Genomic DNA, 17,437 nt, shown 5'->3' with positions numbered 1-17,437 from the left:
CCCACACAGCACATCTAGAGATCTGTGCGTGATGTTGCGATATTTCGACGATGTTTACAGCTTTAGCATTATTAGTGGGGTCATTTACAAGATACACTGGTGGTCCCGTTAGCGCCTGTACTAAGGCATTCGGCTGATAGCTCTCACTGGCTGAGGCGCTGATTAGATAGACCTCATGGTGCATATGACGCTGGGTCGAAATTACGCCGAACCATCGCTTTAACAACACTTATCAGGGTCCTCTATGGATGCAAAATATTACACCCCAAAAAGATTTTCCCCATTTTTTCTAACTCTTTCTCCTAATTCAAGAGTTGCTGTAGGAGTGGTCCCTGTAGCTGACAGCTAACTATCAGCTTGCTTAATTTGTGCAGCATCAACCAACATTAAAAGTTATTACCGATTACGATTTATTTATGTATTGATGTTTATTTCCCATGTTTTATATTTTAATACAAAATAACCTGACATCTTTCACAAAAGCCGTTGTTTTTTTAAGTCACAAATCTGGGGGGGTAATCTGGGGTTTTGCAGAATCATCCAACATCAGTTTAAATAACAACAGGTTTTGAAGGAATGCCAGAGATACAGTAGTAGGTGGACAAATAGGCAGGGTGGAGAGAGGAGTGCTATGGGATCTGCGGAAGTCAATGTGTTATGCAACATAATCATAGGGTGTGACCCTTGGTGTCACTTACACCGACCTACATACTGCATACAGGCCACTGACACACATATACACTCTGACACAGATAAGAGAGAACCACGTACACAAAGTAGGTACAGGTGTTAAAAATGCATGGCTGATGCTGCACAACATGACGTGTAGTAACATTATAGCCATACGTAATGTACACATGTATACATCAACAAATATATTACATAAAGTTAATTTCATGAAATGAGCGAGTAGCTGATCATTTGCAATAAATGTAATCAACTAGTAAATGAAAGCTGCTGCTGCTGCTGGTCACAGATGAGTCGCATCAGCTCCCTTCAAGCAGTTATGATTATTTCAATGTTACAAAACACCCAGTGGAGGTCTAATTAGATTAAATGACCAATAAGTCACACTTATTAAGAGCGCTCCTCATCTACACCCCTCACAGACAGACCTCTTTCCCGCCATTGGCACCAAGTGCTTGTGATTCCTCATGTTGTTATTCCCGCTGCTATAAATTATTCAATATTTGTTTGAATAAATGAACATGAAAAATAATCTCCAATGGCTAGGCAATAGTTAATTGGAATTAAAGGAAAAAGTTTGAGCCTTCTTTTTTTGTTGTTGTTGTGCTTCTTTCTATCGCACTCTTGCCTTTTATACTTTCTTGCATTGTACCATTGGACTTTTTTCTTCTTTCATGTCAGTTCATTACATTTAATTTATTAATGTCCAATATTTAATGTGCCAAAAATGTCAGATTCAAACAGATGAAAATGGGGCATTTTCTCCTGGTACGAGCGATGCTCAAGCTGTTTGCTGCTTCTTGTTGTGACTCTGGGGGCTGAACGAGGGATGGGAGGGGAAGAAACAGAGAGAGACAGAGGGAGGGGAAGAGAGCGAGAAAGAGTGAACTCTTCAGTCAGACCTGAAGTTTATCTTTAACCAAGCTTCGAGCTCCCAAACCACAATGCTGCTCAGTGCCAAAAGGCACAACTTTACAGAAACTAACCTCAAAACGGGGCTGGAGTCGGCGGGAGGAAGACAACTTTACACAAACAAACAAACAAACAAACACAAAAACCTTGCAGCCTTACTGTAACTCAGACAAGAGCAACTTTATATGGACTAAACTTAGTGCTTCTCGACTTCTCAGAGGTTCAACTTTTATATTGCAGTCAAATCTATATTTAATAGAAGATGTGATATCTTATGCTGCTACGGTTTGAATGTGAAATGTTTTCCTCTGTAACAGAAAAAATACAAGCATTAAGCAGACAAACATACACACAGTGTAGCCGCGCAGCTATTGATCTACAAGCAGTTTGTCCTTGATGTCTGTGCCACTGTCACTGTGATCGATGTCTCATTGACTCAGAGGGGGGAAAGTCAGCTGACAGACACACAAACACACAGACACACAGACACACACACACACACCCACACACACACACACACACATACACACACACAAGTTTGCGCAGCTATCTTTATTAGGACATTGCACTGACTTCCATTCATTGTGGACAACCTAACCTAAACCTGAACCTTAACCTAAACCTAACCTCCATTCACACTCTCACCAGAGCCTCAAAAAAATGACGTTTTGCCTCATTAGGACTGAGTTTTGGTCCCTATGAGGACTACTGGTCCCGACAAGATTGGTGTTTTATGACAGAAAAGGTCCCTGTGAGGTAACAAAAATGTGCACACACACACAGGCACACACCACCCTCTGATGAATAAGATGTGTGAAGCCACAAGTGTGACTGTCATCACCTTCTCTGTGATCTTTCTTACCTCAGACAGACCGACACAAGCTCACAGCACAGATGCCTTTTTCCTTTGCAGTACTGTAGTTGATATTTTAGTATGGCTCTGCCTTTAGAAAACACAAGATCTGCCAAATGTCAGCTGCTGATAAGTGTCTCAAAGGGGGACAGCAGTATAGAAAGTGAAATGATTGGAGTGAGTGAGTGAAGACACAGCTGAGAGGAATACTGAAAACCCCCCAAAAATAAATCTACATGAAAGACAAATGTGTATGTTCGGGGTCTCGGATGATGCCACTGATGATCATTTGTGACTTTTAATATGGACATTGGACACAACACACACACAAATTTAGAGTTGCTATAGTAACCACGGGCAAGCACAGAATGTTCAAGAGGCGGTTTCTCGAACCATTTGCCAATTTGGTTAATTATGTCTTTGTGCCGGTGAATAGGCCTCAACTCCCCTCCTCTCTTCCCCACCGCCCCCGCGCCTGTCCCGGCTCAGGCCTGAGTGTAGCCAGCTGACACACACACACACACACACACACACACACACACACACACACACACACACACACACACACACACACACACACACACACACATTGTTTGGGGGTCTGGGTCCTGGGAGCAGGCGGATAGAGGTAGGAACATAGAACAGCAGCTCTAATGAGCCACTGGCTGTCAGGAACGGTTAGGCTGCTGCGCATGGATAGGCGGGGCTAGCGGATGGGTGGGGGCGGAGATTCACTCACTCACTCACACTCACACACACAAACACACACATTCAGAGTGGTAAAAAATGAGTTGGTCAAGCACAACTCTGGCTTCTCTGCTCAGTCTCTCTCACCTGTTTTTTAGTATTTTCACATCTGCCTCTTCCTGTCCCCTTCAGACATTTTCTCCTTCATGTGTCAATCTTTTCTTCATCCCTCTCTTCCAGTCTCTGCCACTGAATCTCTGTCTCTGTCTGTTAGCTCCTCTACTGACAGGAGGGAAATTATCCATCTCTATTTATAAAAAAACAATCGGAGACATTACATTATAGAGTAAATGCAACTGCTATTACACAACATGTTACGCATGAGTCTGAAAACCTGCGTCACACACACTGACATGCCGCTCATACATTACTGTGGATGCATGTAATTGATGCAGCCAAAGTGTGTGTGGCGTGTGTTGTGAACGTGCATCCTTTAGTTCCAGTCAGCGAGTCCTGCTGTCCACTACATATGTTTGCTATGTTTCTCTGCCTCCATTACATGAATGTGCAAACCAGCGCTCACACAATGACAACCATCTGTCAATACACACACGCACACACACACACACACACACACACACAAAAAAAACACAGCCAGCTCCGCCTCCTAACAATATCCAAAGCTGTCTATAAAGTCAGCAGGAAAATCAATGGAGTTCTGACAGAGACAAAAGGCCTGGGAGGAGGAGCAGCTGAACTTTTCCATTTGCCTCCACACTTTCCTCTCCAGGCAGATGTCACAGGAAAAGTTGATAAGCTTCTTGTCCCACACGTCTGTGGAGATAAAATAGCAGGATCGTCAGCTGAGGTTAAAGCGATGTGAAACCACACCTGGGACTTGAGGACTCCACTGTCGATTTCGTTCAGCGGCTCTTTTTTGTTGTTGTGCTGTGTGAGATTACGGTTTGATTTGGGGAGCCTTGACAGTTGAAAAAGTCCCAGCAGAAAGCAACCGGGTACTGACTAATGCTGAGTCCTCGTATAAAACACAGCTCACTGATGTGCATTGCTGTACTGTAGTAAATGTGTCTGATTGTGAATGAGTATAGCCCACTGCAGACTGTAGGCTTAGAGGATGATGATGCCCACAGCAGGACAGAACTCAGAGCAGACTTGCCCCACACTGAAATAAAGGCACAGATGCTATCAATTATCAAGGGCCTTGGAGTCATTTACTGTACTCTCTGTGCTCATCACCCCTTCCCTTTGTTTAATTACAATTCTGTCTCATTTGCAGCCAATCTGTCTTGTTAACACTTGGTATATTCTGCTGCCTGCATCTCCATATGCCTTCCGTTGTCATTTCTTGAACATGCCCTTCAGCCTTTCTCTTTCTCTTTTTCTCCATGTCTGTGCTTGTTTCAGTGACATGTGCAACACGATTCAATAATGAATGTGTCAAGATTTATTCTGTCTATTTGATACTTTTCTTATCTTTTGCTTGGCAGCGGAGGAGGCTGTAGGTTATGTAAAAAGATTGTCCTTTTGCTGGAGACTCAAGCTGTCTGAAGTGCCCTTGAGCAAGACAATGAATCTGTGCTGTAGCTCTTTACTGCAGCTGACCCTGACCTTTGACCTTTGCTATAAGAACTCGGCTCAAGGGTGATCTTCTTAAAGAAATCAAGGCTTTTGTTGTACCCGATGTTGTGTGTAGGAGGGCAAGGAACAGAAGGAGCATCAGAGGCAACAATGTCCAATGACATAACAGAAATGAGATGTGATAATGATAATGGACTGATGATGACGCCAGCTGATAATGACACCCCTGGGAGACAGAGAAACAGCCTCACATCAGTGTGATTTTCAAATCCTCTCTGTCACCGAGTTTGGTTTGTGAACGTGATGCACATCTAGTCTGACACACTGAATAATGGAGAGGGAAGACCGGGAGGAAGAGGAGGTTATGACGATGGTCCTGCAGGATGAGATAGACTAACGGGGATGCAGACGAAGATGGAGGGATGGATGAAGGGCAGAAGGATGGAGGGATGGAGGAAGTTGATGTTAGAGGCTGTCACTGAGACTCTGTTAATGATGTACAGATGGCCCGTGAGTCTCCCCTCCCCACACCAGTAATCTAATGAGGAGACGTGGATTACCGTTAACTCAGATTAATTTTTAACATGGTGGAGGAGACGGTGATGACAACCATGATTATTATCATTACCATAATCATTCCCACTTTGTCTGCCACTCTGTGTGTGTTTGTGTATGTGTGTGCATGTGTGTGCGCGTGCATTGTCACGTGGATTTGAAAATACTGTACGGGAGCTTGCATGAGGTTTTTATGAACCTTGTTCATTTGCATGGAGTCTAGACATGACATCACGTCATCATCCTTTTGTTTTTCATAAACAATATCTATTGACCCTCAGTCAGGCCGGGGCAACATCTTTACATGTAAGACCACCAGAAAACACAGCAAAACATAAAAGGCCTTTTGTCTTAGGATGAGTGAGCGAGGAGGGGAAGCAGAAATCAGGAAACTGAATTCCCATCTCCTCTCCTCTCAAAAGGGTGTAACATGGAGTTTAATAAAGTTAAGAATGCATGGATAATGGGAAGAGAGGAGGGAGAGAGGAAACCGGAAGGGATGAAAGAAAGAAATAAAACACAAGAGAGATGAAAGTTTGGTACATACATCTTAGCTTGCATTAGGTACCCTTTTTTCTTTTCTTTTTTTTTGTTAAGCATAAATTCATGCTGGAAATTGTCCACACATCTAAAATGTTGTGTTTTCACTTTCATATTGTGAGAAGTGTGATACTTGTTGGCAAGTCAGACAGTAAAAGTTATTTTTTTCCATATTATGGCAGCAAATCATTACAGAGAAAAAAGATTGTAAGTGTGAGGTTGGGAAAAGTTTGCATGTATTCTATGTGTGTGTGTGTGTGTGTGTGTGTGTGTGTGTGTGTGTGTGTGTCTGAGAGAGAGAGAGAGGTTGGGGGTTAGGCAGAGTCAGACAGTGTCTAATCCTCACATCCCTCTCTCTCTCTTACAACAACAATAACACAGGATGAGACGAGATAAAACAGTCTCAGTCATTGTTGCCTCAGACAATGAATAAAACTGTTGTTTGTTGTTTAATACGTGCTTCGACCCACACTGAGCATGCTCATTATATAAAAACAAGCATTCTTTTTTTATTGAGCATATATGCATCAGTATTGTAATACTTAAGTATACTATTAATTGGGATGAGGATTATACAATGCAATACAATACATCCTTTAACACATTTACAGTGGTAGGTTACATATGATGATGGATCGATATACTCACCATTATTTCTGATAACTATAGATCCAAAATAACATGTTCTTATTTTTTTATTTTTTAACTTTGAATTTTGTGAAACATGTCTGGAGCTCAGCGGTTCCCCTCACCACCACACCTTTTACCCGTCGCCATCTCCAGGCATAGGCCCTGTATCACTGACACATTTAAGTATTGTTAAACATCATTAGTGTTACCAAGATGTCATCATTACACACGCACACACTCACGGACGCACCCTTTCATGATCATACATTGATTCGGGGTCTTTGATGCAGGGATATGGGCAAAAGGCACTGGGAGGCGAGGCAGAGCTGTCACTTTTCCTGTCTGTCTGTCCATGTTGAGACGAGAGGGAGAGAGAGAGAGAGTGTGTGTGTGTGTGTGTGTGTGTGTGTGTGTGTGTGTGTGTGTGTGTGTGTGTGTGTATGTGTGTGTGTGTGTAGGGGGTTTCTCTTAATAGGCAGGTCCCTAAAAGCGCGCCGATTACCCCAATTAAACAGTGTTCCCATCACCATCTCTGGGTCCTGGGGCCCCAAGAGCCTGTTCGCCTGTCTGAAAGAGTTGACAAGACCAGAGTGACACACCCAGTCAACTACACACACACATACACGCACACTAAAGCTCAAGAATATATACATGGAGAAAATACCCACTTCCATAGATTCTTTATAAAATTCATACTAAAATCTTATAAAACCAGCAGAGAAATCTTCCTTCTTTCAAATATCTTAGTTGATTCTGAAATGTCCTCAGAAAGGTCGACAAGCACTAAAAATAAAAGTGAAAAGTTACTTTGCAAGAAACGTACTACTTACACATTACAAATTTTACTTTAGACTTGTAGCTGATACTTTTGCCATACTATAAGTAATAAATCAGTTCAGGAAGCATTTGACAAATGCAGGTCAATGTCAAATTCTAATGAGCACTGAATCTTCTGAAAATGATATGAATGGAAAAAGAAACTAAATCAAGCAAACTGTTCAATAACATTTTCAGGCTTTAGCTGATTTAGTTCACATTCAACAGTGAATCTAAATTTCTTACATTGCAGCGAGCAGAGGAGACATACAAACAAAACAATATCACACCCCACACAAACTCACTGTTACCCATCCAAAAACAGTCTCGTTACTATTACACGTCTTCATCATTTCTGAGTCACAGATGTCACCTGAACGCACCAAACTGCATCCCAACTAATGTTTGAAGGAAATCAGAATTTATTATACAACACTTATGTTGGTAACATTTACAGACATTCTGCCTGCCTGTCTTACTCTTTGACTCTCTCCCTCTTATTTTCTATACAGATACAGCACATATTGCTCTCTTTCACACACACATGCAAACACGCAAACACGCAAACACACACACACACACACACACACGGCAGCAGTGTTGTCTCTGAATGCTGTGTTCCCATGCTGTCGTCTGGCTGTCACAACTGCAGTGTTAGGCCTGCTGTTTGGGAGAAAAGCCTGCGTTGGGCAGATCCTATTTAGACAGATTAAAAAATCCATGTCCAGCTGTCTACATCAGTCAACACACTGCCTCTCTGATAGTCCCACCAGATACACCACTGCTCTCTCTCTTTTTATCCCACATCCATCGCTTTTTCTGGATGCATTACCTCCTCTTTCTCGCCTCTGTTCGTGTTTATTTTTGTTGCTGTTTCCCTGTAAGACTGTACTTTAGTGCTGGAAGCACAGGAGCTGCTGTCACAGAGGTTTTAGCAGTTGAATTAAATTAAGCAGAGCACAACAAATGCTGGTGGGGATGAGTTGGCTTTTCTCAGCAGTGTGGCACTATAAGCCTTTTTTCCCTCAAAGACCGCAGGGATGTACAAGTGGTGTGGCTTTCAAGGTACAGGTTGAGATAGAGAGGCTAAACTGTTTCTCTTTTGTCTCATGGATGATACATACCTACATGAACGATAAGACAAGATTAGTTTGCCTGTGAAGCAACAGGAACATAGAATATACCGTATAGGACCATGCTGTACCTGTTATTGAGACAGTTTCAATGCAACACAATATGTACAATACAGCTTTGCACTAAAATTAAGATAAAAATGGAGTTACCTGCTCTACAAAGGCAGTATAGATTCAGCTGTTTGTTATTTTAAACTCTGCATGAAAACCTTATTGGATTGGACATGGCAGCTCAGCTCTGTGCGTGTGCATACTTATGTACATGTGTACTCACATGTGTCTACTTGTATAGCTCTAAGCACTGAAGCATGAATGAATTCATATACGTGTAGTGTGCGTTTTGAATGTGATTGTTGTGTGTGTGTGTGTGTGTGTGTGTGTGTGTGTGTGCGTGCGCATGTACATGCGCCTGTGTGTGTATGTATGTGAGAAAAAGAGAGAGAGGGGAAGAGAGAGGGAGAGAGTCAAAGAGACCCCCATTAGTAGCTTTGGCCCGAGGCTGAATCCCTGATGATGTCAAACAGCGTAGTAATGGTCCTATATCCTCCTCTGTCCTTTGGTCCGTCCATCCTCGCTTCCCTTCCTCCAGCAGATCTCCACCCTTCCTTTCCTTCCTCCTCTACCCCTCATTCCATCACCTTGTCACTTCATGTTTTCTCCACATCAATACACCAATCAAATATGCACTCTTTTTTGAAAGATGATATAATTCCAGAAAAAGCCAACCTGATCTCATAATGATTTCCTGTAAAGTCTATGTTCAATTGGTACACTTCCAATTTTTCAACAAGCAAGCATACAATTAAAAAATATGGAGTTTCCAGTAATATAGTGAATTAATATCAATACTCCATATCAACAAATATATATATATATATATATACATACATATATCAAACTACATAGTTATTAATTATTAATTATTATTCAGAAACCACCACTGAAGTAAAGCAAAAGTTAAAGGGTACATATTGTGCATAATTACAGGTCTATATTTTAAATCTGGATCTCTACTGGAATATCTTTGCATGATTTACAGCTCGAAAGAGTCCTTATTTATCTTATACTGACTCTCCATTCAGCCCCTCAGTTCAGTTGCGTCTAAGCTGACTTCTGGTGGCTACGTAAACACACAGTTTTAGTAGGAGGATTTCACTTCTTTTTCTTGTTCTTTACTAGAAATGTCAACTTTTCTAATATACATTTATACACTATATTCAAGCTGAAATCTGAGTTAAAATATGAGAGTGGACAACATGAACAACACATAGAAAAACAGGTTGAAGCTCCGGTTTATGACTTGCAGGGAGCATTTCTACATATGTTAACCTCATGTTTTGGAGCTTTGACCATGTTTAACACAAATATCTGACATCATAACAGCATGAAAATAACAGACAAAAATCATAATATGTCCCCGTTAATGTGTCAGACAGACCTGATAATATGCTCTTCTAGCACAACCAGTAGGAATGGAAACTGTTATACCGACACCTGTTTCTCTGTTCATTGTAGCATGATAACAGCAAACTTTTGTAAGTGATACCACCATTACAAATTTGACATTTCCCATTTATTCATAGCCTCAGTTTCATACCACAGATATTCTGATATGGGATTAAGAGAAATCTGAGTCTTTCTTGTGTGATTGCACTCTAAGAAACAATAGAGTCTGTTCTCAGCCAAACTTCACCAAAGAATGAATTTCCTGAGAGATACTGGAAATAATATAGGCCTGGGATACGATATGATCAAGTCTGCCAACAGGAACTCCTCAATGACCAGTTAAAAGAGCTTTTTTCAGCTGTTATGAATGAGCAAAGAGACAGAAGTGCAGCAGGATATGGACATAGATAGATAGATAGATAGATAGATAGATAGATAGATAGATAGATAGATAGATAGATAGATAGATAGATAGATAGATAGATAGATAAATAGATAGATGGATAGATAGATAGATAGATAGATAGATAGATAGATAGATAGATAGATAGATAGATAGATAGGTGGGTAATGACCTACAAAGGCTCCATCACCAGGAGGCATGGAGTCAGATAGTTAAACAGACAGCCATATAGAGCTAGAACCCTTTAAACACCATCACAATGCGCTGTTAACTCCCCCGTCAACAACTTGTCCCGACGGGTTGTCCGCATGTGAGGGCAGTGAGATGGATGAATGGAGGGAAGGCGTCGGAAAATAGATGACAGAAAATGAAAGAGAAGAAGTGGGGTGTGTGCAGAAGAACGAGGCTTCGCCTGTCTTGGCCCTAATGGTCCAAATGAGGCTTTGGGGGGAGGATGGGGGGGTATGTGTGTGTTGGGACTGAGACTGAGGGAGAGAGTGGGGATGTGGGAGGGTTGGGCTGAAGGGGTCTGAGCTTGGAGACTGAGGCAGACCCGAGCTAAGTGACTCAAGCTCAACACCATATGAGCTGGCAGCTTGTCACATCCCAGCCCATCACTGAGGGACCGGATAGCAAAGACTGTTTCCCCACAGAGCAGCTCCCATCACTTCAAACACATATACACACACGATTTAAATAATTTCATGTCAGTTTTTTAGAAAACGGTAAAGTTCACAGCATTTAAAAAAGAGATTTTGCAGCAAAATGCATTGATTTGCCTGCAGAGTCGAAGTTAAACTTTCGTGACCTTGATCAACACAAAGCCGCCTTGACAGTGTTCACTTGTGAGGAAACAGAGCTGAAATGGCCAAAATGAAGGAAGCTATCATAGCTTAGCTGTGTTGCACCATCCTTTTTTATCTTTCTTTTTTTTTTTTTTTTTACTGTATCCTTCCTCTTCTGGTGTATAAACTACTTAAGAGAGAAATGTTGTAGGAGTACAGGAGTGGATGGAATGGATACTTCTTTTGAAAGAACTGTGTGATCTTAATGAGCTTGTTAGCAAGCGAGCAAAACTGATGTCTAATCATGAGAACAAAGTGTCAAGAGGTGAGTTAACGCCCCACCACAGCGAAATCAGAAAGACGCTCAGAGCGCTGTTGTGACTGACTATCATTAGCATGTTCACAGAAAGGATTTCATTGGCGTGTCGGCGCACACAACACAAAACATGGACCCATGCATATAAAAACTACTCTGTTTCCATTAGAGGTCGGAAACCCCACAGGGTAACTATAAGATGTGTGTTGCCTGCCCTAAGTGAACAATATACCTCTTTATAAATGAATAAAAAAAGCTATTTTTACTGTAGCTTGTTTGTAAGCTCAACACAAGCAACAAGCTAAACCTTGACTTATATTAGTTGCTTTTTATTTTCATTCAGGCCTTTTGTTTCCCTTATTTTTAGCTATCATGATGATTGATTTCTTCTTTTTTTACCTATTAATTTGTCAAATGCAACAAACACCTGCCTGCAACTGACTTCTCTGTTATCCACTATGTAAATGTTGCTTGGATTGCAGTATCAGATTTTAGCCCTGTTATTTTAACTAGCTTGATCTTCATGCCATATTGGATTTCCTGTTAGTAGACACACCAACCTCCTAGTGGTAATTAGAAATAGATATGGCTGTAAACATACAGTAGCAGTCATTTTCTGTCTCCACAGTGGATGGTGTGAAAAATCAAGTGTATACAGTTAACTATACTCTATACAGTTACACTATATAGACAAAATGTTCTAACACATAAACAAAACATTTGCTGTGATTGATTCATGGTTGACTTTACACAAAGTCACAATCATGTTGGCCTACTAGGAAAACAAGATTCAACACATAATATTACCTCTAAGATCTTGTTGAAAACCTAGCAAGAGATGTGAGAGCCTGGAAGAAATACCTCCCTTATCTCTCCTTGTAATGAAACAAAGACCCCAGAACCACATTGTGATGATGAAGATGAATTCATAGACGGTGGGTCTGCCTGCACATGTACGGTACTGTATATAAAACACTCTGCCTCTGCCTCTTCCTCATTCCCTTTTTCTAAAACTGTTTACACTGCCGTCTTCAACCCACGCTTCTTTGTCTCTCATTGGAATATTCATGCCAATTAAAAGCCTGTATCTAAAAATAGACATCTATGATTATGTTGGCAGGGAGCAGAGATCCTGTATGAAAATTAGTTGTGTATTATTAATGAAATGAGTACAGAACATACAATTTATTCTTACGTTAAGTTATTCAGTAGGGTTAGGGTTTGTAGTTATTGCGCAGAGGCTGTTAAGGTGAACTCATGGCATTTCAGTGAAAACTAATTGAAAATTCCACTCAGGCTCTCATCAAAATGGAAAATGGCTGTTTCTAAATTAAGGGTTGGGGGATTATGTTTGAGATTTTTTGAAATTAACAGCATTCAAAGACTGGTAATTCCCCAAAAGAAAATTCTCAAAAACACGATTATCAGACACCCTGAAATAACAGAACAGGATAAATGGTCATGTGTTGGATTTACTTTTCAGATTGGGTTTATGTGCCTGAAGAGGATCATATTTTAAGACAAAAAAACAAGCAACAAGCACCTCAGATAATATTTGTGTAATGAGATTTTAGAGAGTATTTATAAATTAAAACAACCCAGCTGAAGATAAAGCCACAGATTCAGTGCTGATCCCTCTCATAGCTAAAGTGACATGCATGAAGATGAAACTATTCACATTCATCACACACTGAAGGCTGGAGATGTTGTATCTGAAAATGTCTCAACCTTTTAAGACAATGCTTCCTCTGCTGTCCTTAGTTAAAACCCACATATAGGCTACCTGACTACATCTCTCTGTCCGTTCCCACAGTGGCGGTCAGGTCATGTGATCTACACACAGGTGTGTGTTGTCAGCAGGTAAAAATATCTCCCTGCCTGCTATGGAAGAAAATACAGCTCCTCTCACCTTGAGCTAGAGTTACGTCTCGGTCGCTGTGTCTTAACTAACAGCAAACTGACCTCTCACTGCTCTTCTGTCCGTCCTGCATTAAGGCCGCCACTCTCCTATACTTCCTCCATAGATCCTGGTCAGTCATGTCTCTGGTTTCTTTTTCCTTCTTCCTGTACGAGCATTCACCGCTTTAGGTGATTGCATTTTGTATGACTAAAAAGAGTAGTTCATCAACACCTGTGACGGTTAGCATCACCTGTGTGGCATCAATGAAGCCACAAGACAATAAACATGTTGTGGCTTTGATCATTCACCATCTCATAGAACATGTCTGTAAGTTTTAACATATGTGAATATCCGGCAATGACTGAAAGCACTGGATAAATATCATATTATCTGTAAACCTAAATTGTGACAAAGCCAAAAAAATCTAAGTTGATCAATCTTTTGATTCATTTTTTTTTTTACATTTCCCACACCTAACAATAAGACGGTGAGCAATAACTCTGTAGTAACTGTTACCTGTCTGTAAACTTGCACTGCAGTTTCGCAGATTATTTTTCATCAAAGTATCCAGAAATGAAGTGAAGGTCCACTCTAAAGGTAATGGCTTCCTGTTTGATCAATCTGGGTGCTCATGGAGAGTTTTAATGTTAGATCACAGCTACATTACCTGCAAGGATTTTTCCACTCTACTCAGATTATATGAACTATTCATCCTGCACCTGCTGAGGACTGAAAGATAAAGTTAAAAGCACTAGAAAAAGTTAGAAAGTGGACCTTGAGTGAAGATTGTTCTCTCTGAGATCTTTTCTGTTTTTTTAAATTTCATTTCAGTGTTATGAGGCAGGTTCGTGTGGTTGTCTTGTAAATTATAATAATCCAAATGGGATAGTTTGATATCATTGTGCACATTTGAGTACTTTTCTAAACACATTAGGGCATCTAAACTAAACTTAACCCATTTAAAATAAAGCTACTGGAACGTCTCTTGACTGTAAGAATTAGATGGACAATTAACTTTTTATAATTGTGTTATTTCACTTATCATATCATTTGCCTATAAAATGACAGTAATCCAGAATCCTATATGTATTGATTTCACATTTCATTTCATTGCGCTACTAAAACTGGTGCCACCATGGATTGTTTGGATTATACAGTAAATGACTAGATTATTTATTACTTTGTTCAAGGTGTTTTTTGACTCGAGCCTCAGCTTTGATGCAAAAGTCAAGAATACAGTACAGTCCTGCTTTCTTCATTTAAGAAAAAATACAGTTTTTTTTTACCCTTTGCTGACTGGGAGAAAGTCATCCATGCTTTTATCTTGTCCCGGTTGGACTGCTTTGATTCTATCGGAGCCAAAGTTTTCTTTCCTTTCTGCAGCTGGTCCAGAATGAAGCAGTGAGGATTTTAACTAACTAACTCACATCACTCTTATCTTGGCCTCTCTTCACTGGCAACCTGTCCATGACCTGTTCATGTTTGAATTGTATTTTACTAATTACTTTCGAGTCTAAACAGGGTCTTGCTCCAAAATACATCTCTGAAGTCCTCACCTCATATGAAGTGAATCACTGATGTCCTCTGGCAGGGATCTCTTGGCCGATCCTCAGTCAAGGCTGGATACTAGAGGTGACAGAGCTTTGGCTGTCAAGGCCCCCTGACTCTGAGGGCCTCACCAGATTAACTAAGGCTTGTCACCTTAGTTTCAACCCTCAAGTCCCTTTTAAATCACATTTCTACAGACAGGCATTTAACTGTTCTCAATCTATAGTCTGCTATTAGTTTATTTTATAGCTGTTGTGCTCGGATTTTGAGTGGATTGTTTGTTTGGTTTGTTTTTACTTTATTCTACATTTTATATAAGTTATTTGCAGCAGTAGTCTAGAATGTTTTATTTTATTTATGTTCTTACATGTAAAGAAATTACTTAAATCTTAAGACTGAAATATTGGAAATGGAAAATGTGCACCTTTTGGCACCTTCATGTGAGCGGATGATGAAGTTAGGTGAGAAAGCAGAGGAAGAAGACAAAGGACAAAGCGATGGGAAGAACGAGAGGAGATGGGCTTGGGAGAGAGCATAGAGAGATCGGTGTCCATGTCTCTCATTCTGCAAATAAACAAAAAGTAAACACCAGTGGAGGAAACGCTGTGAAACTTGATGCTGCCGATCGCTCCTCCATCTGCCCGCTCAGGTTTCCCAGAAGGCCATTCTGCAGGCCACAGGACAAAAGCTGCGCAAAAAGCCAACACCTCTCTCCCCCCCGGGGCGCTGAGGGACAAAAGAGAGAAAAAAAGCGATACAACACCTTTGTTTGCTGAGATTAAAACATGTTGCATTCTCTGCCTGCCTCCCATCTTCTCTCTTCACTCACAGCTCTGCCCTCCCTCTCTCCCCAGAGGTAACTCTACCAGGCAAGAGATGTAACTGTCAGTGAACTCTCTTCATTCCTGGTAGCTCATAAAATCCGCCTTATTATTTCCGTGTCCTATTGTCTGGGTGTCATTGTGGTGCGCCTTGTGACGCTGTGATTAGCACATCAGCCTTGGCACAGCATGAATGAGCAGGCCTATCCTTTTGCTGTGCCTCCTGTGTGACACAGGTATAAAGTTGGTGATGTGACCAGACTTGTGCCCCAGCCTAATTGTTAATGACTGAAACTGAACAGTTGTTGACATAAAAGAATACCCAGTCTTACCCTAACACAGAGGGAATCTGACGCTGATAACAGTTCAGGAATTCACACATGGAGGAACATGACTGGCATGTGCACTGATATTTCAAAGGAAAGTATTCACCGAATAATTGCCTGGTCTGTGTACTGTGATAACACGACACTTTTAGATGTGAGATGCACTTAATAATTGTAGCACATGCCTGGCTTCTCTCACACTTGGCAACAGGTTTTATGTAACTTATTATTCCACAAAGTCAACAGTCAACACGTGAGGCACATCAAATCCACCCATCTATCACTACAATCTATCACTACAATGGTAACCGTGGCAGGGAGGGTGGCCCCGAGACACGAACTCTCTCCATGGGAGGTTTCTGCCAATCTGGCAACTGCAGCAGGAGGTCTCACTCTCATCAGGATCCAGACCACTTGTCTATCTTTTCTCACTCTCATGTCTGTACACGCTTTAAAACTGAGCTTACAAATGATGCACCTACAGTTAACACCTTTCTGATGTGATTGTGTGTGCTTTTTAAAGGAACTACTTTCTATTTTAGAAAACAGTCCCAATGAAAACTGTTTACAGTAACAGTGGTGCTAGAGGAGTAGTGCAGGGATTAACAGTCATTAAGATCAACTGTCAAGATATTTCATGAAAAAACAAAAATGTCTCATCAATACAGTGGTTGTGGCCGATTTTGCCACTTACAAAGCATGTAGAAGTCTGTAACTTTTATCATAGGTACACTTCAACTGTGAGTGATGAATTCTAAAACAAAAATCCAGAAAATCACAGTGTATGATTTTTAAGTAATTAATTTGCAAATTACAGACCTCTACATGCTTTGTAAGTGGGAAAACCTGAAAAATCAGCAGTGTATCAAATACTTATTCTCCCCACTGTAAGTAAAACCTCATTACTTACTGGAAATGTCAGAGGCTTTTTTTAAAAATGAATTAATCTTCTGAGAATATGAATCTTAAATTCAGATGTGTTTTGATTTCATGTGACTTTTCAATACAGCAAACTAAGCAGGCCTATTGCTCTTGATGCTCGCTGTTCTGAGCATATCCAGTGGAAAAAGTATAATCTGTTCAAACCCTCCCTCTCTATCCCTGCATCGCCTCTCCCGCTACACAAACAGTACTCCTAGATAATGAGGCCGGGTGAAAAAGCGTAAAGTGGAGGTGTATTGAGGGGCTGTGTAAGCTGGCCTAATCCTCCTTCACAGCATTTGTTGTGTCATTAGAGCTCTATGGGTTGTGGATACTGTGACATGGGCCCTATTCACTCCTATAGCCCTCAGCCAGCTCACTGCAGAGAGCCAGTGTTGTGTTCGTAGCTGCTATAAGCCACAGTGGATTTTCAAAGGTGGGATTGTCCTCAAAGACCAGACAGTACCTCTCCCCTGGGGGATAAAAAATGTGGTAAAATGTGGCGACAGGAGGCAAATATCAGAGGTCACACACACACAGAAACACGCAACACCAGACG

This window comes from Scomber japonicus, chromosome 9, assembly GCF_027409825.1.
Source record: "Scomber japonicus isolate fScoJap1 chromosome 9, fScoJap1.pri, whole genome shotgun sequence".
Classification (NCBI taxonomy): Eukaryota; Metazoa; Chordata; class Actinopteri; order Scombriformes; family Scombridae; genus Scomber; species Scomber japonicus.
Note: the sequence above shows the minus strand (reverse complement) of the source record.